Genomic DNA, 23738 nt, shown 5'->3' on the forward strand with positions numbered 1-23738 from the left:
TGTCCCTCTCTCTCCCTTCCCCCGCCCTCCCCCTCTTTTTGCTTCTGCTCCCCCCCCACCACCCCGCCTTTCTCCTTTTGCAAGAAAATAATTTGACAGTCGATTTGCTGACAGGGGAGGAATTTGCATCCTGGATTAAAAAAAAAAAAGGCCGAGAGGAGCTTGGGAACGGTTGCTAGGGGTGGGTAATGGGTGAAAAAAGGGGGGCGCCGGGGAGCGGATAAGGAGGGCTAAGGGAGGGGGCGAGGGTGGGGAGCAATGCAAAAGGTAAGGCCAGGTTACCGCGGCTCGGCCCGGAGTGGGCTGCGGCCGGGGGAGGGGCGAGAGATACATATGTATTTCTGTCTCCCTAGCACACCCCCTTCCCTCTAAGCGATGGCTGAGAGGCGGTGCATGCAGATGGGGAGTAAGTTTCCTGAAGGGGAGGGTGGATGCACGCGCGCGGCCCCGCGCTGCAAATTTCCACCGGGGAGGGAGAGTGGCTGGATGCGGAGAGTTTGGAGTTGCTTGCGGCGGAGGGCAGGAAGGGGAGCAGGGCCGGGAAAGGGGGCTGGCGGGCGCTATATCTGGGAGTAAGTTTCCAGGATCAGGAGAGCCTGCACGCTTGCTCGCTAGTAAGTTTCTGGCCGGGGAGGGCGTGAGGGGAGGAGGAGAGGGAGGGGTGCATGTATATAGAAGAGGGGGAGGGGGGAGCAGATTTCCTGCGGGGAGGTTGAATGCATATGGAGAGTAGATTTCCTGGAGGGAGGGTGGAGGCGTAGACGGACCGAGTAAGTTTCTTGCTAGGGTGGTGGCGGAGGCGGTGGGTTGGTGCTTTGGAAACCCGGAGCTTCCTACCCGGCGTAGGGGAGCACGCTGTTGGGTGGAGGGGGCGGGGGGGGGGGCAAAGGGCCAGGTTCCCTGCTGGGGAGAGGGGCTAGCATCTGGGGAGTATGTTTCCTGGCGGAGCGATATTTGTTTACAGGCTGAGGGCAGTACTGTAAGTGAGTAGCGCTTCGAGAAGGCGGCTCTGACATAAATTAATATTGAAATTACTCCATCAGCTCTGCTCGCCCCCCATCTCACCCCCCAAGCGGAGACTGGTCTTCTTGTCGGATTGCCCATGCACTTGTTGCAGAAACAGCCAAGGTAGGCAAGAAGCTTATTAAGTTTCATTTTTAAAAAATTAGTTGGGGGATGCTCCGTGAGAAGACGGGGGAGGGGGAGGGAAAAAGTGGGGGAACAGAGAAGGAAAAGTCTCCCCCCACTTCTTGACTTTCAGTATGTTAGCAGGGCCTTCTCTCTGCTTCCCTTCCTTCTTCCCTCTCTGGGCTGCACAGCATCCCAGCAAAGGGGGAGGGGTGAGGTGGGCGCTATAATTGGCAGCGCCGGCTTGAAGGGTGGTGGTGGTGGGGCTTGCAATTGAAGGTTGTGATGTTATAAAGCCTTCATTCTTCCAGCCAAGAAACCGCAGGACCCCAGGGATGTGCCTTGTGGGGTTTTTGACATGATGCATATGTGTGTATATATGCGCCTGTGGGCTCTTTGGGGGTTGGGTAGTCCCCAGAAGTTAAAGTGGCCACCCAGATGGGAGAAATGTGTAAGGGGGTAAACCTGCCCCTTCACTCCCCAACTTCAGTTTGTGAGACTGGGGGGTTGCTGCTGGTGGTCTGAAGAAAGAGATATTTAAAAACAACACAAAACCACCCATTCACTGGCGGAGGCCTAGAACACCTGGCCAGCGCTGGGCTGGAGCATGTGCGCCTGCCATCCTTAGGTTAAAAGAAAATGATTTCTGGTTCCTCCGTGTGTCGTCGACTGGCCTGTTAGAGCCAGCTTCGTGGAAACTTCCCCGTACTAGAGGCAGCTTTGGCAGGTGAACGTGTTGTAGCGGGTTGCAAACAGCATGGCCTGGGCTGTCTTGTGAAGTGCATGGAAGTGATGCTTAGGAATGACAGATCCGGGGATGGCTGAAGAGTCCCTTAAAAAATGTCTCCTGAAAGCCGGCTGGGTGCACTTTTGAGCAGGCCGTGGAGCAGAGCTTTAAGAAAGGAGTTTTAGTTGTCCCGGTTGGTACCCGCCTTCTGCATCATTTACTGTTTCAAGTCTGCATCATTTACTGTTTCAAGAAAGCACATGGAAAATGTGGTTTCGATGCCCCCTGGAAGGAGAAGGAGCATAAGTACTCAGTACTTAACTAGTTAACCAGCAGTCTTTGCTTCTCCTCGCCTCTCTTTCCCTGGTCCTCAGCCTACTGCTGGTTTCTGCAGATGAGTTGTAGGTCTTGGCTGTCAGGTATCTTGATTATGCTGGGAGCTTTAACTTTGCCAGGATAATTTTAGCATCAGGGATTCAAACCTAGACATGTTTAGTAGGGTCAGGGAGTAAACACTAGGTGTGTGGTTAACTAAAGTTGGTTAAGCTTTCTGCAGTTCCGTAGACAGGCTCAATTCTAGCAGGGGAAAAAGAGGGTTTTAAAAAAAAGATCTCACTACATGTGACTGATGGACAGTGCTTGTTTTCTTTCCTTCCTGTCATCAGATTTCCAGATTGAGAATTTGATATTTGGCAGCTTGAGAGTTGTTAGTTGGGAATTAAATCTTATTGCCACTTATCAAATGTTCCTAAGTAGGCATTCGTTAAAAAATTAGCTATTTTTCTCCTGCTGAAAATCTGGGTCTGGTGGGTGTATATGCTGGGAGGGTAAACAAAATCTTTATGTGTGTTTATCCCAGGATAGTAGAATTATTTACAGGGCTACCCTTGAAGCCAGGAGGAGTCATTCAGGTTTTCTTCTTTTATTTATGAGATTTATTTTATTGTCTTGCTTTGGCCATTAATCAAGTCACAGTAGCTTTTTTTTCCCTCCTCTGCTGAGAATGTTCTTGTGGTAATAAAGGTTTGAAGGCCCATGAATCATAATTCATTCTTTTTAAAATATTGTGGTGATTGTCAGGATTTGATTGATAGGAATTGATACTGGGAGTGACACACCTCTTTGAGCCCCGCCCTTTTAGGCATGTCCATTTTCGCCAAAGGATTGTTTAGAAGCCAGCTTGATATCTCAAAAAAGTGCATTTCCCTTCTGCTTTATGGACATTAGAAGATTAATTTTGCAGGTTCTGTAGTAAACATGGGTCTTTTCACAGCTTGGTAAACAGGCTTCCACATAGCAGGCATGTGTTAATATCACATAGCATTTATGTGAGCTTACTGTGAAAACGGTTGTTGTATGAACTGTGTGGAAAGTACTCAGTTTAGCCTCCTTTAACCGGCTTGGGCCTGTGGTTTTGTTAAAGTAGGAGTTTTAATTGTAAAAGAGAGACTGTTGTGTTTTTTGCTGCTTATATAATAAAATGTGTGGTCACAAAAACAAAGCTTATTTATAATGTTTTCTCTTCCATTGATGTGTGGGTTGGACATAATATCAAAAGCATCAGTTTTTTTGAAAGTATAAGGATTATCCAGGAAGTTGATTAATCAAAGCGTTAAAATTGTCTTGTGTTCAGTAGTTGGCTCAGTTTACAGCATTTGTAAAGTGAGAAAGAACTTTTAAGGTAGTTTGATTCTCAAGGCAGGGGGGAAAGTCACTGAAAAGAAAAGTGGGAAGAGTACCAGTTTCTAGCCATTTTGAGGCTTTTAAGTTTGAGTAGTTAAGTTTTTCTCTTAAAAACGCATGGTTTGATCCATGAGTTCTGTCTGTCTCTGAAATTCTGTGACTCGGTCTTGTGGAGAGAGGTCTCGAGAGAGGTCTCAAGAGATCTCGACAGTCTCTTCCTGGGCCAACGGCCAAATTGCTTCATGGACTTGGGCGAGTTGATTAACTTCTGTTTTTGTCTTCTCATGGAGAGGGTGGATTTGTACCTTGACATTCCAAAAATGACTCTTGAGTGGCTCGGTAATCCTGACCATCCAATGCAAGGAAATACTTATGAAAGTCTGCCACCATCTTGGAAAAAAAAAAAAAATGCGGGACTGATTCTCAGTTATATGTGCTCATAGAGACTGGGGCATATAATTCCAGCCTCCAAAAAGAATTTCAGTTCATCTTGGAAGTTTCCCCTCCAGCCAGCTGGTTCACCTGTCTAATTATGCTTGGTCAAATCTAAGGTTAATTGAGCTGTTGTTCCCAGGCAGCCGGAGGAGGTCATCTTGGGGAGGAGTGGGATTTGAGAAAGCCCAGCGAGGCTTTACCCACTTTCTGTGGAGGATTCGCATGTGGGTAATTGGGATTTGGTGGTATATTTGTGATAGGGTTCATAATAATGCTGTTGTATTACTCTCACTTCCGGGCTGTCGTCTGTTTCACCATGGGCATTTTTTGGGGAAAAGCTCTTGATGTTTTTATGGACCTTGAACATTGACACGAAGAGTAGGGATCCAGACAGGTGGCTCCAACCCCAGGCAGTACAAATGGGTGCTGATTGTCCTGCTCTAGGGCACTTGAATTCAGCTCTTTTATTTCTGACCTCATAAAACTGTGTGATTAGGGAGGATTAGAATCAGCTGGGATCTTGTGGATTAATAATATTTCTGAATTTACACGATGGAGGGGAACCAATGAAATAAAGGGGAAACTAAAACCTAGTGGATTGCTTTTGAAAGGAGAGAGAGATAAGAGCAGTTGGATTCCAGTTATCGGCGTGCATTTCGACAAGGGTACTGTGGCATTTTAAGGAATTATATAGACATGGTAACATGATTTTGATCCTGTGGTTCTCTTAATGAGTCTTTTCTCCTGGGTTAAAGAAAATACGCAACAAAAATCCCTGTGACATTTTCTAAGAATTTTTAAGTTCTCAGGGCAGCTGCTTGTAGGGTCTTGTGCTTAATTTGGGTTTGTTGAGACAACGGGTGATTTTTGCTTTTTCCTCATGGAAGACAACAAACTGGGGATGGGTGGGATATACTGAGCTGTTGGGCTCTTGTTTCAGCAACTGTAGAATATTTTTTTGATAGAGAGGAAGGGGACAAAGAACCTGTGTGCCTGAATGGCCGGGATAACTCTGGGCTCATAGAAGGTAACACTTCTCTTCATACTGTACCTGGATCTGGTTTATTCATTCGTATATTCGGCAGTTACTTATTGAGCACCTACTGTTTGCTAGGCACTGTGTTAAGGCTCTGGGAATATGTTGATCATTAAAAGAGATATAATCATCTCCGTCTACCCCCTCCCCCCACCCCCGTAGCCTACAGTCCAGAGAAGAGGCAGATGTGCAAAGAAATAAATATTGCAAAATGTCGTAAATGCTCTGATGAAACCGTGGGGAGTAGTGACCTAGACTTACTTAGAGAAAGTAGCCCAGAAAAGCGTCTCTGGGGATTGGGGATGGGGGAAACAGAGAGCACCAGGCAGAGGGGAGCCTGTGCGGAAGGACTGTGGCTTTGAGGAGAACTAAAAAGAGGTACAGTTGGACGCAGGGGAGGGAGCGAGGGCAGCATGAGATGATCCTACAGGGCTCTGGGGCCTTCACAAGGTTTGAGTTTCGTCTGAAGTGTAGTGGGAAGCCAATGAAGGTTTGCAGTAGGAAGTGACACTCCCTAACTCATGTTTAAAGGGGATTGCATTGGTGGAGAGGGGCATGAGTGGAATTGGGGAGCATAGTAAAGAGGCAGTTGGAGCAGGCCGGGGAGGGGGTCACAGGAGGTAAATGGAGGGGAGCAGGTGGGTGTGAGATGCGCATTAGAGGTAGAATGGGCAGGACTTGCTGATGGATTGGATTGGGTGGGGGGTGGGGAGGAGGAATCTAGGATTTCTGGCGTGAGTAGTTAGGTGGATGGGTGGTGCTATTTGCTGAGATGGTCAAGAAGGAGGGGAGCAGAATCAAGCTCTTTTAGTTTGGGCACCGCTGAGTTTGAGATACGTGTTAGACTCAGGGTGGAGACGTAAGCAGGCATTCTGGTGTAGCATCCAGCACCAGGGGAGTGGCCAGGCAAGAGAGAAAAAATGTGGGACCCATCAGCTGTGGGATGGTATTTAAATCCAGGAGACTGGATGAGATGCCTCAAGGAGCCTGTAGAGAGAGAAGAACAGGCAGTGTGTATGTGTTGGGGCGTGTGTATGTTAAATGTTTCATGAGGTTGATAAGGCCAGAAAAGTCACCGTTGGATTTGACAAAATGGAAGCCACTGGCGACGTTGCAAAGAAGTGTTTCAGTGGGGCAATGGATTGGGTAGGAGCAAGATTGGAGGAGGTTGGGAGGAGACTCGGAGGTGAGGAACTGGTAATATCATGTGTAGACAACTTTTTGGCAACATTTGACCATGAAAAGGGGTAGAGAAACAGAGTGGGAGCTGGAAGGACATGTGCGTGAGGGGACCGGTCTTCTGAGGGGTGTGGGTGGTACATGTGTGTGCTGATGGGGAAGACCAGCGGAGAGGGAATCAGTGATCAGGCCCAACGGATTGGTCAGCTGAGCAAAAGCCCTTGAGGAGGTCTGCGGGGAGGATCTGGCCTTGGCTGGGGCGGGGATACTTCCTCCATCACCAGTTAAGGTACAGGTGAGGGATCTGTGGCTGGGTGCTCTGTCTCTTCAGGCTGAGGCCACCCTGTCCTCGGGAAGGGTTTTGGGCACAGGACTTGCCACCAACTAAAGACTGCAAGGGTTAAGACTGCATCAGAAAATTGTACTGCGTTTTTCTGAACATTTGACTGCATTAGAGAGCGGTACAGAGGAAAGAATGGATTCTTTTGCTTGGGGAGGAGTCTTCAGTTGAAGTAATTTGGGTCTTGCATTAGATTTATTTGAAAACTATGATTGGAAAAAGACGAGTGATTTGCAGCCCTGTTCAAAACTTGGTGGGCACTGCGTTCTATGTTTTGAGCAAGAAGCTACAAACAAACAAACAAAAAGGCAAAAGGCTGCCTCTCCTTTAGGCTACCTTTCACAAAAATATGCCATGGACTGCCAGCCTTGGTGGCTCCCAACCATGGAGTCTGTAGGGGTGGTCAGTGGGTGAGGAGACAGTAGAAGCCCTGGGTTGGGGTGCAGCTGTGTTGAATGGCCCTGGACCAGTCAGCCTCTGAGTCTGTCTTGGCATCTGTAAAAAGAGGATCATACCATCTGTTGCCTCTCCTCTTAGAGTTGTGAGGACAGGATCAGATAATGGACGGAAGGTGCTATGTGACTGTGAGAGGCATCGTGCACAGGCAGCAGCCAGGTGAATGGATCTTCAGCCGGATCTCCTTTTCAGATATAAAACCTGACAACCAATGAAACACTTCCCTTAATTTCCCAAAGCTTCTACTATAAAAACTCCATTCACCCTGTCCACTCCCACTCTTCTCCCTCCTTGTCGCCACTTTCTATTTGGGGTTTTCAAGTCCTCTGTGATCCCTTTAGTGAAACTGCTCTTAATATCGAAACTGCTCTTACTGTCGGGACGCTGGTGTCAGAAATGCCGCCTGTGAAATGCCAATCAATACAGGTTCAAACTCTGACTCCATATATAGAATCTGAGATCTGCCCACCCCAAAGGGCCAGACGAACTTGGTTTGTGAAGCTGGTGCAGGGCAACCTTGAACCTACCCAAGAAACCCGACTGTGGTCGATGGTGATAGCAGTGTTCATTTGCATTCAGCGTTTGTTTTGCAAATGAGGACTATTCTATAAAGCTGAGTCTACCAAAAACCAGTCCTTAGCCCTTAGTCTTACCATGTATGCTGGCAAGTCATTTCCACTTAAAAAAAAAATCTGGTGCTTTTCACTAGTTGGATCCCTGGCCTCTGCCTAAGAGGGTGAGGCTTTATTTATTTATTTGCAAATTCGTTTTTATGATGAAAAAACTTTAAACATACACAAAAGTAGACAGACTAGTATTAAGAACAGCCTTGTACCCGTCGGGTATCTTTAGCAGTTAGAAGATTTTGCACACGTGTGGAAAATGGGACTTGGACTTCTTGTATTTGTATAATAAATATGTGTTGTCAGTTTTGAGAGATCTGTGGAACTGGTATCGATTTGGTTTCATAGAGAGGAGAAACTAATCAACGAAGAATCAGAGAGAGGAAATGGAGACCATCATTGAAATAACCAGAGTTTACTTGGCATTTTATAGGTCTGAAGCCTCTTTTGTGTGTCTTAGTTATCTGTGTCTTGTCACAGCCTTAGGAGGTAGATGTTATTTTCAGCGTACAGCTGAGGAAAGTGAGTCTCAAGAATTAAAATTGAAAAAATATAAATAAGTGATTAACCCAGAATCACATGTCCAGCCAGCATCCAAAACCCTGGTTTAATGCCTGAATTTGAATGGTCTCCAAATTTTGTGTGCTCTCAAATAGATAATGCTGTACAGTGTTAAATAAGAATGTGGTATAGAATACATGCAAAGAATCATGGAAACAAAGAAGATCCTTTGGGACTTTTGGACTTAGAACTCCAATGACCTTAGTTGGAAATACTTAGATGATTTAAGCATGTTTTGGGCATTACATTTTTTAAAAACTTGAATCATTTGGCTCATTCTGGAGTATACAGCTTTCAGGCTGCCTTATAATTAAAGCCAAAACTTGATTTTTAACCAGTTGAGTGGCTCTTCTCCATCAGCCTCCTTCTCTCGGCCCTGTCCCTTCTGTGGGGCCCCCCAGTGGAGGAACCTGGATAGTGTGGCCTTTGGTCTCTGGGCTCCTGCTTTGGACACACGGGGCCCTGAGCAGTTTGCTCCCCAGGAATGCTTCCTGAGGACCCCTAGGAGTCTTTGTCATACGGAGAGGCTGCCCTGAGGACCTCTCCTTGTCTTTGGGAAATCGCCTCCAATCTAACTTCTTTGAAAGATTTTTTAAAAAGGAAAAGAAAGATGGAGTTAATGTCCAAGGAGTTTTAATAGGAATGTCCTTTGAGTTCCCTCTGTTGTCATCACAAGGGGAGATATCAAAATCCCTTAAAATTCCACTCAAGGATACCAGTAATGAGGCTGATTCTCAAGTATTGGGGCTTGTTCACTTTTCTTTTTCAGTTGCGTGAACACACGTGAGCCGACGGGTTTTCACGGGGAGCCACAGTAGGTAAGGACTTGTAGAGACCTCTTTCCTTTTGAAGAGTTTGAATTTCTTTAGAAACGGGTATGGAATTCAAAGTTTCACCGTGCAGACGCTCAGTCCTAAAGTCTTTCCTGAGGGCTCTGTGTGCCTGGTCGTGTGCTGTAGTGGGGCTGTGGGGTGGGCTGTAGAGGGGGGCACGTGGGCTCCTGCAGCCCTTGGCTCATAGGGTGCTGCTGTCATTCTTACCACTGGGCGTGTCTTTCCCCCCTTGTAGACTGCCCTGGGGAGGGCAGAACTGGGTCCTCACTCATTTTTGTACCCCCAGTGCCTAGCAAGAGGCCGGCACTAGTTGTGCAGTATGAGTGCTTACTTCTTGAAGAATCAGCTGCTTTTTTGTTTTTGTCTTGCCTCTGGTTTTCTCCCCATTGGTTCTTGTTGGAGGGAGCAATCCAGGCCTCTCTGGCACCAGGGTCAGTTCTTACAGCCGCTGAAGGAGACCAGACTAGAGAAATGTTTCCTTTCCCCTCATCTGGTAGCCTTTAGCTGGGGTGGTTTAACTGAGCTCTCAAATGCAAATGTGGCCCCATCCCCCATCCCTTTTAATAAGTGACATTTTGTTAAATCAGTTCTTCAAGGCCTTATCTATATTTCTGTCTGTGCTGGCTTAGTCAAAATAGGAAGGAGAGTGAATATTGGATTTCTTCCCCGCCCCCTCCTCCCTCCCCTTTGAGCAACTCTACGTAAGATTTCTGATAGGGGAGGGGTGGTGTGTCCTTGAAGAAGTAAATGCTGCGTGCAGAAAAAAATGTGGAGGGCTTTGACTTGTAGCGAATGCTGTTTTTCAGCAGCTGTGATTTTTCCATTTTTCTTTTTCTTTCTGTTTTGATTAGTGGCACTCATTGTGCTCCAGGGTTGGGATTGTGCTGGGGGAGGGCGCGAAGGGAGCAGCGTTAACTGGGAGAGCTGGAGTTGGCGAGGAGGAAGGAGAGAAGGGATTTATTGAAAATATATGTCTACTTCTGCTATGATAAAGCAGCAGGCGTGTAAAAATGCAAGGGGGAAATCATTATTGTGGTAATGTAGGCAGAACTCCGCATTCTCATTAACAGAGCTTAGCCCACGTGGAGGAGGGGGCGGCCGGGCTACTTTGAGAGTTGGGGTATTCAATAATAGCAGAAACTCAGGGGATTGTCTCCAGCCCCCCTTCTCGCCCCCTCCAGCTGCCTTCTCCTTTCTTTCTCTGATCAGTTTGTAACGTTTCAAAAGCTGCTTGTTGGATTCCATGGCCTCCATCCTCACCCCAAAATGCTGTAAGAACTGTTTCAGTTTTAAAGTTAGAGAGAATTAAAATAAATTTTCTCTCAGGGACTTGAGGAGATTTTTGGCAACACATGATGAGTCAGAGATTGGATTATATCACTTGCGTCCCAGAGAGCACCAAGAAGAGCTTGCTCTGGGCCTCGGGAATTTGCATATGCTGTGGGGTATCCGAATGAGGGTTCCAAATCACTTGGTAGTAGTAGCTGCTGTTTATGGAGAGCTTACTGTGTGCCTGGCCTCGTGCACGTGTTAGTCATTTCATCCTCACAGCAAATATATGAGGGAGGTGTGAGGCCCACTTGACACTCGAGGACACTGAGGCTGGGGGCATTTCAGCCCCTTGCTTAAGGACACACGGGTGCTAAGTTGCCAACCTGGTCTGCAGACCCAGGACTGACTCCAAAGACTGGCTCCTAATCATTAGGCTGTGCGGCCTTTAAAAACTGTCTAGTCACTTTCCCTGTACAGACCTCCAGATTCTAGGAACCTGGGCAAAATAGAACCACCGCAAGGCCTGCCGTTGACAGTTATGGGTAGACTGCTCAGGATGGTCATGAGAACCTTTCCTGAACCCCTGGACAGAGCTGTCATTCTAAGGAAGAGCAAGGTTAGGGGCTGGCATCTTTGTTAGAAGAGGTGAGTGTGCGCTCCCCATCCCCGCCAGGCTCTAGTGACTTTGCTGACAACTTGTTCATCCAGCATTTACTGAGTGCCTCCCGTGTGCTAGGACTGTACCAGTGGCTGGAAGTGCCAGGACAAATAAGAGAGGGAGCTCAGAGTCTAATGGAGGACTGTTAGGAGGACGTATAATATGATACATGGAGATACCTGCCTGCGAAAAGACATTTCAGAACATTTCAGAAGTAGTAAGGGGAGGGATTTGCTAAGCGTAGAGCAGCCAGGAGAGTCTTCAGAGAGAGGTGGCACATGGCTGGGGTTGTGCGGGTTTGGCAGGGGCTTGCCAGGTAGACAAGCATGACATAGCATGGTGAGTATGGGAAGCCACGTAGAGTCTGGCCTTACAGAAACATCGCTTCAAGCCTCACCCGTCTAACTTCATTTTCCATCACCTTCAGTTCAGTGCTCTAGGACTGTGCTGTGCAATATGGTAGCCATTTACCACACATGGCTATTTCAATGTAAGTTAATTAAAAACTAAGTAAAATTAACAATTCAGTTCCCCAGTTGTACTAGCCACATGTCAAGTGCTCAATAGCCACGTGTGGCTAGCGGCTGCCATACTGGAGAGCGTAGATACAGAATGTTTCCATTAGTGCAGAAAGTTCTGTTAGATAGCGCTGCTCACGAACTTTGCCCTGAGGTTTCTTCTGCGTGGGATGTTTCCTCCTCTGTCTCTCACCTGGCTCACTCCTACTTCCTCCAGAGGTTTTCCCCAAATACCCCAAGCTGGGCTTCCATCCCACTGTCTGTCTGGATTGCAACGATCCTTTTCTGTGTGTCTCCCCCACAGGACTTTCAGCTTCTTAAGGGCATGAGCTGGGTCTTGTTCATCCTTGTGCCATGTCTTGTTTATCATTGTGTCCCCAGCACCTAGCCGAGGTCTGGTACATAGGCGGTTCCGTTCTCAGTGACAGTTGCAGGTGATGAGGCTGGAGAGGTAAGCAGGCATTGGGCCAGGAGAACCTGGTGCCATCTCGTGAAGCTTGGCCTTGACCCTGTAGGCGGTGGGGCGTCACTGAAGGGTTTGGAATGAGGAAGGCTGTGTGGGAGAATCAGCCAAATCAGATTTATGTATTAGAAAGATCCCTCTGAGAGGTGTGGAGGACAGGCTGGATCAGGCCAAGAGATCAGATAGGAAAGAGTTGGAAACATCGGGGCAGGAGAGCTGAGGATCTGGACTCTTAGGCTGTGGCGGTGATGTTGAAAGAGTAGCATCACCAGCTTTCCAAGTCAGGGCCTCCTACCATTTCTCTGTCCATTTTGGAGACTCTTTTCGGATTCTTTCTTTTTTTTTTTTTAAAGATTGGCACCTGAGCTAACAACTGTTACCAGTCTTCTTTTTTTTCCTTTTCTGCTTTTTCTCCCCAAATCCCCCAGTACATAATAGTTGTATATTTTTTAGTTGTGGGTCCTCCAGTTGTGGCATGTGGGACGCCGCCTCAACACAGCCTGACAAGCGGTGCCATGTCCGCACCCAGGATCCGAACCAGCGAAACCCCAGGCTGGTGACGCAGAGCGCGCGAACTTAACCACTCTGCCACCGGGCTGGCCCCTCTTTTCAGTTTCTAAGGAAAACTGAGGAAGAATTCCCTTTCACTTCAACCCCTTTCCTGGCTGAGGCCCCAGGCCACGCACTCTGTAACTCTCCTTTTCCCATCTCTACTTTGTTGGTGGCTGCCCTCTTTCCCCCTCCCCTCCCACCCTGTGCTCACCTGTTCGTTTCCCTTCAGCATACATCTTTGTCTATGTCATCCCATGTCTAAACCCTTATGGTCGAATCAGAAGCTCAGAACACAGGGGCTGGGCTTTCAGCCTTCTGTCTTCGTCAGCCTGTGCCAGATTCTTCTCTGAGGACACTTTTGGGGGCCTAAGTTTAAGAAGCTTGTAGAGAGTTTTGAAAAGGAGTTTGGGAAATAACTGAGCTCAATCTAGTCTCTGGGGTAGTTAGGAGAAGCCAGGAGGGTGGAATCTAGAGACGCTTAAGAGGAGTATTTTCTTTAGGAAGTTGAGGCACTGTGCTCTGGCCGTGGTGACCTCACACGGTGCACATGGGGCGATAGGATACATTTCAGAATATAACAGCTACCTACTAGGTGCAGATGCATGCCATCGCTTTACAATATATTTCCTCATTTCATCCTCAAACCCACCGTGTGGGGAAGGCATTATTATCTCGGTCTTACAGGTGAGGAAATGGAGGCACAGAGGGATGAAGAGGCTTGCTCAAGGTCTCAGGGCTGGTCAGTTGCAGAGCAGGGATTCAAACCCAGGACCCCAGACCTGGGGGACTAAAGGCAGGTGCTTTTCCCGCTTCCTTATCCTTTAGCCTCACCAGTCAGCGTGACCTGTGTTTTATTCAGAAATACGATTATAGTAAATGGTGGAAGGGGCATTACCCCGACCCTCTGGGGGTTTTCTTGGACAGCAGTCCAACTCACAGAGTCTCATTTTCTTTATTCTCACCACCTTTGCTTTACTGGCTGAAAAGGTTTATTTTGAGAGTCAAAAGAGATAAAAGATGCGGAAGTGGTTTGAGAAACATAAAGCCATAGTCTCTTTACTCTTGGACATAATTGTTTTCTGAAGGGGCGAAGCTCTATGAGGGTCGGGTCCCAGTGCTGTGTGTGGACTGTGGGCATGATGTGTGTGGGGGTCACACAGATCTCCATTGTTAACTTTCAGAAGTGCTTGGGCCTGAGCGTGCTCTTAGATCCACCCCGATTGGTCAACATGATTTGGGGGAACATTTGGTGTCTGGGCTGACCTTTAACTACAGCTGGCATGCCCTGCATGACCTTGGGAAAGTCAGTTCACCTTCCTAAACCTCCATTTCCTGGGATGGCCACATCTACTTGCGTGAGTCATTGGAAAGATTAATGGCAGAATATATGTAAAAATCAGCACCTTGTAGGCTAGATGGTGGCATGTATTTGTGGAATGGAAGTCGTGGACTCCGTAGTCTGTTGAGCGGACTCTTGGCCCGTCCCCTTTCATGGCCAGAATGTCATGGCTCAGATTTACACAGTGTTCTCCTGCTTTTAAGACCTGGAGAAGAGATGATTCAAAACTTCATTAGAGCTAAGACTTTTTCACTGAAATTGTATAAATGGCAAGTGAAAATTCATAAATCTTTCTTTTTGGGGAGGGAGACTACAAATAGTATGTGGTGACTACAGAAAATTTGAAAAATATTGATAGGTATAAGGGAGGAAATTAAAACTGCCTTTAATTTCTTCCTGTTAGCATTTAAATAATTTCCTTCCAGTATTTTTTCCAGGCAGTATCGTGTGGTGATTAAGGTTATAAACTCTGGAGTCGGACTGCCTGGGTTTGAAGCCAGGATCCTTCCCTCACTAGAAATAACAACAGTGACCTGTGGTGCGGGGTGAGATGAAAAGAGATAATTCACGTAAAACCTTTGGGGCTGTGCCTGGCAGATAGTAAATTCTCAATAAACATTAGCTATGATACTCTGCTTTACAATAGTGTTGGGGTTGTTTTGAATGTGCTGGAATATCTTGCTCTTTAAATATTCTTTGGAAACTTTTTTTTAAGTAGTTGTTCAGTATCCTCTCCTATGGATTCTCTGTTCAGCAAATATTTGTGGAGTACCTACTGTATACAGGCACTGGGGCCCATCATTTATTTATCTGGTCCCTATTATTAGAAATTTATCTTATTTATCATTTTTGGCTATTACAAGTAATGCTTTGATGAACATCCTTGTACATAAATCTTTGATCACGGCTCAAATTATTTCCTTCGGATAACTTCCTGGAAAGGAGACTTGCTCTGTTAGAGAAGGCAGGTGCTTTTAAGGTTTTCAATACTACTTCCTAAATCTTCTTGACAAAAGTTTAAAGTTAATTTTCATTCTCACTACCAGCATCTGAGAGTACCCGCCTCACTTCATCAGCTCTAATATTATTGTTTTTCAAAAAATGTTTATTCTTTTGTAGCGTGGATTATCCTCTAAACAATATACATTACTTCTCTGGAGCTCAATTTCTCCTTGCTTCAAGGTAAAGTATAGATGTCTCTTGCATGATGACCGTTATTTGTTAATTCACTGAGCTCTTTGGATTTCTATTGTGGAAAGACTATGCAGATGACCTGAATTACCATCAAAAGTGATTATTTCTGCCGAGCTGCATTTCCTCATGCTATCTAGAGAAGACTTTGTGAGTGCTTCTCTCTCACCCAACACAAAGTGAGTGAGCGGTCATTCCATGCCCAGGGCACAGGATGTGTCAGATGTCTGGTCTGTATCGGCGGAGAAACAGCATCCTTCACTCATACGAGTAAATGTTGCTAATAATTGATGGCAGAACTTTAGGGTCTCTGTGTAGTTTTCTAGGAATTTGTTCTTTTGGAAGCTTTATAAGAAAAGGAAGGCTACTTTCACCTCTCAGAAGTATAAGAAAATACTATACTAGTTTTATGTGAAACTAAATGTTGAGAAAAAAGTTGTTCTACCAAAAATGCTGAGAAATAGAAAGAAAATGAAAACCAGTCATTGTTCCATCATCTAGATAGAACCTCTGTTTTAAAAAATGATGTGGTTCTTTCTAGTATGTTTTTTTTTTTTTTTTTGAGGAAGATTAGCCCTGAGCTAACATCTGCTGCCAATCCTCCTCTTTTTGCTGAGGAAGACTGGCCCTGAGCTAACGTCCGTGCCCATCTTCCTCTACTTTGTATGTGGGCTGCCTACCACAGCATGGCTTGCCACACCGTGCCATGTCCGCACCCGGGATCCGAACCAGCAAACCTCAGGCTGCTGAAGCGGAACGTGAGAACTTAACCACTGTGCCACCGGGCTGGCCCCTCTAGTATTTTTAAAATATCTATATCTTTGTGTAGTTGGACGCTTTCTGTGTGTGATTTTGTATTTTTTTTAGAGCTGACCCTAAATTAATACTTTAACCATTTCCTGGATGGTGGAAGCTACTTACAACACTTGGCTTCCTTTTCCCTCCTTTATGCTTTTTAGGGTCTTATTGTGATTTTTTTTTTCACTGAGAAAGATTTGCCCTGAGCTAACATGTGTTGCCAATCTTCCTCTCTTTATTTTATTTTTCCCCTCCCCAAAGCCCCAGTACATAGTCGTATCTTCTAGTTGTAGGTCCTTCTAGTTCTTCTCTGTGAGCTGCCACCACAGCCTGGCTGCTGACAGACGCGGTGTCTGTCGTGCTGTGGTTCCGTGCCCGGGAACTGAACTCGGGCTGCTGAAGTGGAGCATAGCAAACGTTAACCAGAGGCCATCAGGGCCAGCTTGATTGTTGTGATTTTAATTGTCTCTCAATATATTAAAACTGATTTTAAATCTCTCTCAGTATATTAAATCCCATAAGACATTGTTCTAAAAAGTCAATAATAATTTAGATTAATCCACATATTTACTCGTTTTGGTGTTCTTCATTTCTTCTTGTATAGCCATGCTCATGTTCCTCTCTCAGATTAATTTCCTTCTGTCTGAAGAATCACCTTAGTTTGTGCGTGCGTGTGTGTGTGTGTGTCTGTGTGTAGTGGAGGGTGTCTGCTGATGTCACAATTCACTCAGATTTTTTTGTCTGAAAATGTCTTTTCACCTTCATATTTGGAGGATATTTTCACTGGGTATAGAATTCTAGCTTGTCTTTTTTTTTTTTCTTATAGGGATACCATCTCATTGTCTTCTGGCTTCCTTTATTTCTGTTAAAAAGTCAACTGTCAGTTTTTTGTGCTTCTTTTGAAAGTAGCATATTGGCACAGATGTTAGCTCAGGTCAACCTTCCTCAAGCAAAAAAAAAAAAAAAAAATGAGGAAGCTTGGCAACAGACGTCAGCTCAGCTCAGGGCCAATATTCCTCACTGAAAAAAACATTCTTGAGCAATTCTCTTCAATATTGCGTTTTCCCCATTCTTTCTCTCCTTTCCTTAGATTCCTGCACATATGTTAGACCCTTTCATGGTATCCTACATGCCCTGAAGCTCGTTTTTGTATTTTCTGGGCTTTAATATGAATATTTTTTCTACTGGCCTGTCTTCCAGTTTGCCAAACATCTCTTCTCCTGTTTCTTGTTTGCTGTCAGACACATCTAGTCAATTCTTAATTTGTTTCTATTGTTTGTAAACTTTTATTTATATGTTTCTATTATATATAAATAATATGCAGTAATATTTATATAATTAAAATATTAAAAATCTATATATTTATATATTTTTATTTTTAATAAATTTGTTTGTGTGTATGAGGGAGATTGGCCCTGAGCTAACATTCATTGCCAATCTTCCTCTTTTTGCTTGAAGAAGGTTGACCCTGAGCTAACCTCTGTGCCAATCCTCCTCTATTTTGTGTGTGAGATGCTGCCACAGCATGGCTTGATGAGTGGTGCATAGGTCCACACCTGGGATCTGAACCTGTGAACCCTGGGCAGCTGAAGTGGAGTACACGAACTTAACCACTATGCCCCGGGGCCAGCCCCTGGATTGTTTTTAATGACGGTATTTTTTTCTTGATCTGGTCCTCTTTCCTGACATGCTTGGTCATTTTTGTTTGGATGCTGGGCATTTTAAATGGAAAATAGAGAGGCTCTGGATGTTGTTCACCTTGATCCAGGTAAGACTGGTCTATTTCTGATTTACCCTTACTTGTAGGGTGGGTGTTTATGAGGATCCCTCCTCCTTGATAGAACCTGATCTCCAAGTTCGGTTTCCTGGCTGCTGTGAACCCAAAATCTCTGCTTAACTTTTTAGTCTTTTCACAGCTTCTTTCTGCTGGGATCCCCAGGGGTTAGCCCTGTCCACACGTGGCTTATGTCTCAGTAAATGCCTCAAGGGGAAATGACTGTCGAACATTGGCCTCACTTATGTGTGGTTCATTTTCTCTGCGATTCTGGCCTTTCAGCTCCTGGAAATCTTCACAGCCCTGAATTCCAGTTTTTGTCTTCTCAGCTCAGGGAGAAAGCCTCTGCAAGCCTTAATTTGCTGCTTTCTGCTTTACCTCAATGTTCCTTTTACCAAATCAGTGAGTGTCCTGAGGGGAGACATTAGCTACTGATGTACACACCTCCCTGAGCTTCCCTTTCCTCTAGGAGCTTGGTCCCTCGAGTCCTAGCTGCCCTGTTGTTCTCCCATATCTGCAAACAGTTATTATTATTATTATTATTTATTTACCTACCTTTTATGGTGGTTCTATATAGGAAGTTTAGTTTAATAGCAGTTATGTCGTACCAGCTGGAAGTGAAGTCTAACTTTGTATCTAAATTTTAAGTATTTTCCATGTCTTTAAAATCCTCATTAGGTAATTTTTAATATCTGCACAAAACCCCTTCTTACGGCTTTTATAATCTACCCAGTCATTCTTCTGTTATCAGATACTTAGGTCATTTCCCATAATTTACTTTTGTAAATAATGCTGCACTAAAATATCTTTGTGCCAAAGCATCTTATTAATATTTTAAAAGTATGGAATAGGAATGATCAGAGTTGAAAATATCAACCACTAGTGATTGTTTTCATGCATATGCCATGTACAAAAATAAAACTGTAGTCCTTTTTTCTCTCAGATGGTTCAGAAAGAAGCTTTCTTTTTAAAATAGTCTTTATCTTTCTTTAAAATTATTCATATATTGCTTACCATGTGCCGGAAAATTTTTTTCATGCTTTATGATACAAATTTTAGTTCTCCTAAGAGCCCTAGGACTAATAGTGATCCTGGTTTTAAAGATGAGGAATCCGAGGCATGAGAGGGTAGATATCCTGCCCAAGGTCATACAGGTAACCTGGTCAAGGTCATGCACTCATCAGTGGCAGAGCTCAGCCATGCGTTCTGGCTCTAGAGCCCATGTTATTACCTACCACATTATACCACCTTGAGCGAATTTTAGCTTCTTCGAGGGCTTCCCCGGCCTTTTCTTAATTGGGCATGATTTGTTTCCTCTGCAGTGTGGTTGCTGGGGGATGTGTGTGAATGTGGGGACAGTTTGGGAAAGGAGGTGCCATGGACAGAAATTGCTGTTGGGGCTGGGCTATGTGATGGCAGCCCACTTCGTAGATTGACCAGGGAAGGTGGCCTGGTGGCTTGTAGTGAATCTGTTGGGATCCCTGGTGTGGAATTTCTGCTTCCATCTCAGGTGTGACTGGTGAGTGTTAGCTGGGCCACTGCCTTTGCAGTGTAAAAGGGTAAGCTTTCTCTCCCCTCTTCCTCCAGTTCCATTTAACATCAGGATGAAGAGTAGTTAGAGGGGTGTGAAGAGAGGACTCGCCCATTGCCCGTTGACTGGAGTCTCAGGCCAGCCCCAGGGCAGCAGGGATTGAAAAGATTAAGGGCTGGTGCTTTGGACCCAATAAACCGCAGGGAGTGGAGGAAGAGTCAGGAACCTGCTGACCTTTGTCTGCCCCTCCTTGGAGCTTTCTGTATTTTTCGTTGGCTGTCTCCCTGTCCCTCTCTGTTTGTGGTCGTATTTTCCTGGTACCCCTTTTTCCCCTCTTTCATCTTCCTACCCACCTTCCTTTTTGGGCCTGATACTGGTTTGCGGGAGAGGTAAGTGATTTTCTTAGGGTGGTTTGAGTTTATCGCTTGCAATGATTAGGGAGAGAGGGCGTTGCAGGAGAGAGGCCGTTGAGCCATATTTATTAAATGGTATCAAAGGGAGGTCGCCAGGAAGAATGATGAGGTGGCAGAGAATTGGAGGGGATCCTGTCCACCCCCGCTCACAACCCTTCAGTGGCCCCCACCTCAGTCAGTGAATGCTGAAGTCCTTGCAGTGGTCTGGTGACACTGTGCCCCCTCCCCCACCTTGGGGGACTTTTGTGGCTCTCTTCTACTCACTCCGCTCTAGCCACACTGGCCTCCTGGCTATTCCCTGGACACACCTGGCATGTTCTTGCTCAGTGCCTTTGCACAGGCCGTGCTCTCTGCTTGGGTTGCTCTTCCAGAATCTAGATACCCATCTACATTGCTCCCTGTCTCCTCCTCGAGTCTTTCCTCAGATGTCTCTTCCTCACTGAGGATTTCCTCACCTGTATTTAACACGACACCCTGCCTTCTGCCTGAATTTCCCATCCCCTTTATCTGCTCTACTTTTTCTTTTTTTCCGAAACTCTTTAACCTTTTCACATTCCATATAGTTTGCTTGTTCGTTATCTTTATTGCCTGCCTCCTCCCTCCTGGAATGGGAGCCCCAGGAAGCTGGGGATCTGTGCGTGTTTGTTCACGGCAGCATCGTAAGCACCAGGATCTTGCCAGGCCCATAGTAGGCACCCAGTAAATGTGTGTTGAATGCTGGGTTCTTGGGGACTCTGTAGGGCCCCCAGCTCAAGAGACTTTCATCACGTCTTAGGATCTGGAAAATCTCTGCCTGTAGGAATTTTTTTTAATTAAGATTTTTATCATTGTCATCCCCTTCCCCCTTCCAGTTCGTTTAAGACTGTTATGAAACAAAACTCATTATGCTTCGAAATCTGACAGAGCTAAGGCCCCAGGGAAGGTGAGAGGAGGTGGCAACGGGTGCTTTCTTCCGTCCCCCTCCTTGATGTTGTCATGTTGTTGATTCGCTTAGGACAGCCTGAAGCCTGTGGGTCGAGGTGAGCAGGGTTCCCAGACTCCCAGGGTCCATCTGAGCAGAGTCTGTTGTCAGCCAGAGAGGAGAACGCTCCCTTCCTGCAGTGAAGGGTTCCTCTAGCCCTCAGGACTCAGGATGGAAGGAAAAAGGAGCCCAGCTGGAGAGAGGAGAGAAGAGACAAGAGAGGAGAGAGAAGTGAGGTGTGTTTGGTATGGTTCAGCTGGAGGAATAATGTCGCAACGGAAATTAAGAGTGTGGTCCTCCATGGGAGTGACTTCTGGTTTTCACTTAAAATAATGAGTGAATTTCATTCATTTGCCCAACAGTAGTTATGGAGTGCCCAGTGTGGTACAGACAAGCTTGAAGGGTCTGTGGGCCTGGACTGGAGTCAGATCTCCAGTCACTGCTCATTCTGCTGCAGGAAGGACACTACCAGGGGACCTTGGGTGTAACTCAGTGGCTCAGAGCCAGCGTGTTGAACTTCTCCTGGATCTGTGGGTTCCTGGGAAGTGGGAAGGCCTGCTGGGAATAATTAATGTGTGTGGAAAGGAGGGAGGAGGAGGCAGGGGTGGATGAGGAAGTGGCTTCGACTCCTCCCAGCATTCTTTTCAAAACATTTCTCTAAATGAATCCATACTCAGGCTTTTCAGAGTCAGACCAGACCTGTCCTCAGACTTCAGCGGGCCAAGGGTTTGTTCCAGGCCCCAGAGCTTCAGCTCTGAATCTCCTTTTGACTTTTGGTTTTTCCATATACACAAAGGAAGAGAGCTTCGAGAGTAATATTCTCAGACCATTCCAGGGACAGGCCAGTATAACAAAATTACTGATAGGCTGTCGACGGGCAGTGGTATAAGATGTGGGGACCTGATAAATGATGCCTGAGGAGAGCCTTGGCTCTCAGGACCTGGGGTTTCACCCCTTACCACTCCCTCCACCCCAATCTTGGCGTCTCATCTGCTAATAAAGTAGCAACACCAACTGATTTGAGTCTCACCTCCTTTCATTTCCTCTCTTCTGTCGTCTGGTACTGGGGCCATAATGAGCTTCAAAAAGCCACCAGCCAAATGATCAGCCTCTGAATAATCAAGTCTGCAGAACTAAAAATACGCAGTTGCGTTATAATGCAGATGTACTGATAAATTAAGGGGAAAATAATTGAGCCTACAGTTGTTTACTGAGGCATTGTCCGGACCAGAAGTTACATGAGAAATAAATGAAATGGTTTCACCAGAGTGGTTCTGGGCCTGTGGCTTAGTTGTTTAGAATATAAGGCCAGGGAGGCCAAAATCCTGCTTTGAGCCCCTCTTGGGGGTTGTTACAGCCTCTTGACCTGTTACCCAGACTTGACTCCTACTTCTGGCCTCAGATGGCCTGCCAAGCCCTTACCTTCTCCCTCACGGCAGCTCCACTGTGTGCATGACTTGGTGGAATCTGTCTCCACTGTGGAAGAAGCTGCTCGAGGCACCTCCTGCTGAGGATGTCACGAGTCCCTTTTTTCAAAATATAAAAGAGAGCGTATTTCCCATTTGCTAGGCATCTATTAGTATGTGTCCTGGATAAATTAAGTCTTTGTTCTTACATATTAGCTCAATTTGGGCTTATTTGAAATAATTAATTCAATAAATATTGCATCCTTACTATATGCAGCTGCCAGGCTAAGCATTAGATGAGGGATTGGCAAACTTTCTCTGAAAGGCCAGAGAGTAAATATTTTCAGCTTCGTGGGCCATGTCTCCGTCCTAAGGACTCAGCTTTGCCACTGTAGCATAAAAGCAGTCCTTGACAGCTCGTAAATGGATGAGTGGCTGTGTTCCGATCAAACCTTATTTACAAAACCAGGCGGTGGGAGTTAGCAGCAGGCCACAGTTGCTGACCCCTGGTCTGACCCTTTCAACCCCTTCATTAGAGATACAGTCATGAACAAAACAGACATGATCATGACCCTCAGGGAGCTTTCATTCTTGCTGGGAATAATTCTTTGCTGCGGTTAGGAGCATTGCTTTGAAACCGTCCGTGTTATAAATAGTTGACAAGTAGCTTTTGGGGGGCATTAGAAACCTAAGTAACTTTACTGAAGAAAGGTTCTGGTGGACACTGAGTTCTATTTATATTATTCACTGGTCTCTGGGGGTACTATGTGTTCTTTATTTGGCACGCAGACACTATTTTTGAGTTTCTTTTTTTCACTTAACATAATCTCACATGCATATTTCCATGCATTAGCCTGGGTTGTATAATTTTAGTGGCTACATAGTATTTCTTGCTGAGTTAAGGCATGTCATGTGCCAGTGGTGTGTTAGGTATTTGTGAGGTATTTGTTTCCAGTTGCAGTAAAAACCCTTTCAAAGTTGAAAAGGAGCTGGTTTCTGCAGAACCTCCACTGGTGGGAACTGTTGACTTGGCAGAACTCTGGGAGAGCCAGGCATGGGTGATGTCCTCGTGCCAACCTGCTGGATGACACCTAGCACCTTGCAGCCAGTGACCTACTAGATGAGTGTGTTGTCATGCACATGTTTAAATGACAGACAGCAGGGTGACCTCTTACTCGAGCACTGCTCCCCAAGTGCAGTGAAAGCTTTTGTGAGCTGTGGAGCAAAACTTGTCCGAGGAGCTTTGTAGGGGCAGGTGGGGAGGAAAAGCAGCTCCATGCAGAGAAGAGAGGACACTCAGGGGGCAGGGTTGGCCGCAGGTGTCTGGAAAGGGCACGGGTTCTGGGGCCAGACTGACTTTGGTTTGATTCTGACTCTGGGTTTTCCCCTTCTGTGCTGTGACTGGGCACTTCCTTAGACTCTCTGAGCCTCAGTTTTCTTTGCTATAAAACGGGGCTGTCGTATCCATTCCACAGAGATGTTACGAGAATCAGATGAATAATCCAGTAAGCATGTAACAGGGCTTGGCCTATAATAAGCACGCTCTGTAAATAATAGCTGTTACTGTTTGGTGTGAAGTGTGTGGACCATGTTAGGCCCACAATTCACAACAGTAGTTGTCGTTTTACATTACTGTTAATGAGGAGGCACCACGAATTGCCCTGGACCGAGAGTGGACTTGGCTCTGTCCTCTGTGGACCCTTCCCTCCCTTCAGTACAAGTTTGGAGGTCCCTCACTGCTACACAACCAGCCTTGATAACTCGGTTGGGGAAGTCAGACCCTAGCTCGTGAGCCCAGGCTTTTAATAAAATCAGATCAGCGCCTGAAGACTGACTGCATAGTTCTCCTTTAATCCGCTGT

General features: G+C 46.0%; 1 protein-coding gene across 21 annotated transcripts in view; it reads left to right on the forward strand.

The window, feature by feature from the left end:
• The first annotated feature begins 52 nt into the window (after positions 1-52).
• TRERF1 (transcriptional regulating factor 1) overlaps positions 53-23738 on the forward strand; it is a 195017-nt gene continuing 171331 nt past the window's right edge. For 11 of the 21 annotated variants that reach the window (XM_044776676.2, XM_044776686.2, XM_044776691.2 and 8 more), the window contains exons 1-2: positions 398-614; positions 1044-1128. The gene's annotated coding sequence lies outside the window, so the exon portion shown is untranslated. Of the gene's footprint in view, positions 182-265; positions 615-706; positions 771-1043; positions 1129-8937; positions 8987-23738 lie in introns of those variants that run through there. The other 10 variants (XM_044776677.2, XM_070514941.1, XM_044776678.2 and 7 more) reach the window with 8 other exon arrangements.

This window comes from Equus asinus, chromosome 8, assembly GCF_041296235.1.
Source record: "Equus asinus isolate D_3611 breed Donkey chromosome 8, EquAss-T2T_v2, whole genome shotgun sequence".
Lineage (NCBI taxonomy): Eukaryota > Metazoa > Chordata > Mammalia > Perissodactyla > Equidae > Equus > Equus asinus.